Here is a 2,261-nt window from a genome sequence, read left to right on the forward strand (position 1 = left end):
TTCCTATGAATTAGGTACATAGGTAATTTACCTAACAACGCTCTTGACACACCATACTTCCGTGTCTCCTTCGTCGTAACTTCAGTTGGTAATACAAAGAGAAAGAGAGAGAGAGAGAGAGAGAGAGAGAGAGAGAGAGAGAGAGAGAGAGAGAGAGAGAGATTTGTACATTGATCAAAGTTGATTGTATTTTCCGAAAGAAAATAATGTTAATGGTAACGTTAATAGGATTAAGAAAAAAGAAAAAAAAAAGAAAAGAGAATTAAAGATGTAAGATAAGCAATGTTAATTTTAATTTCTCTTTTTCCTTTATTTCTTTTTAAAGTAATCGATATTACGTGTAAAAAGATTTTCGATTGATTATTACGCGAGATATTACATTTTGCGTAACTACAATTCGTAAAAAATTTTAAACGGAATTTCGACGTGCGCGTTTTTTCGAAAAAAAAAAAAAAAAAAAAGAAAGAAAGAAAGAAAGAAAAAAAAATGATATGAATGATGGAAAAATTTCGAAATAGAATGCATATATATCTTACAATATTGGAAACTAAACGACGCGATTTAATATTACACGAAATTTCGTAGAATAATTCGTAATTCTTGAAATGAAATTTTTAAATTTGAACCTATGATTGTTTTTTTTTTTTTTTTCTCTCAAGATTTAAAAAGAGATAAAAGAATAAAAATGAAAACAGAAGTGAATGAAAAAATAACAATAACAACAACAACAACAATAAAATAATAATAACAATAAAAAAACGAATGATTTCTCGAACAGTCGAGCAAATTCATTAAAATTTTATTAATGTATTTAAACGTGTGAACTATGACAATGAGATGATAGACAAAAAGAGAAAGAGAAGGAGAAAGAGAGAGAGAGAGAGAGAAATTAAAAAGAAAAAAATATCTTCATTTCGTTCATTTCGTCAAGTTTATTTAAATTTCGTGTTATACAAGATAAGGCTTAGCAGCAAAGGCTTCGATCGTGCGCGTGCATTTGAAAAGTTTCATTACTGAGTGTTTACGTAGTAAATAATTACGTGGTAATAGTAAATAAGTAATGCGCGCGTCGGTTTGTCGAAGTGCATATTCAAAAGAAGAAGATGAAGAAGAAGAAGAAGAAGAAAAAGGAGAAGGAAAAAAAAAACAAAAAAGAAAAGTAAAATAAGAAGAAGAGAATAAGATAAAATAAAATAAAATAAAATAAAATAAAAAATAAAAAAAAATAAAATAGGAAGAAGACATTGAAGAAAAAAAAAAAAAAAAAGAAAAAAGAACAAAAAAGAAAAGTAAAATAAGAAGAAGAGAGAAAAAGAAGAATAAAATGGAAGAAGAGGAAGATGAAGATGTTAGATGAAGACGACGAAGATGAAGAAGAAAAATTAAAAAAAAAATTAAATAAATAAATAAAAGTAAAATAGAAGAAGAAGAAGAAGAAGAAGAAGAAAGAAAAAACGAAAACAAAAAAATAAAATATCAGAAAGAAAAAAAAAGAGAAAAGAAAAGAAAAGTAATACGATAGATTTAATAAACGATAGAATCGAAATATTGCAAAACGCGATGCATATTATGATTACAATACTTGTAGTTATCTTTCTGTTTTTCTTTAGTTTCCTTCTTCGTAAAACATACACACACACACACACACACATACACATGTGGACATATACGAACATTCTCTCTTTCTCTCACACGCATACAGAACTCTTTAATCATTCTTTTATTATTTCATTCTCTCTTCCGTTTCATTCATAATCTAACATCCATTTTCTTCAGACATCGATATAATTATTGTTTGTAAAGTAACAATGGATTAGCTTAAGTTTAATTAATCTTGCCAAGAGAAAAACTTTTGTCAAGATCTTCGATGTTCACGCACTTACATACATACCGTAAACGCATACATTCGAGCAATGACAAATGTATCTCCTTATCTTTCTTGCTCATTCGTTCTATCTTTCTTTCATTCATTCATTTTAATACTCGTACTCGTACTCGTCTTCTACTCCCATCTCATCTCATCTCATCTCATCTCATCTCATATCATTTCATTTCATCTCATCTCATCTCATCTCATCTCATCTCATCTCATCTCATCTTATTTTCTCATTCGTCTTTTCGGACACGCATCATGCATACGTACATAGATATTATGTAGGTCACAGTGATCGATTATAAACGACAACGAAGACAATATGTACAGACTGATTTCTATCGATGATAATAATAATAATAATAATAATAATAATAATAATAATAAT

Source organism: Vespula pensylvanica, chromosome 20, assembly GCF_014466175.1.
Source record: "Vespula pensylvanica isolate Volc-1 chromosome 20, ASM1446617v1, whole genome shotgun sequence".
Taxonomy (NCBI): Eukaryota; Metazoa; Arthropoda; class Insecta; order Hymenoptera; family Vespidae; genus Vespula; species Vespula pensylvanica.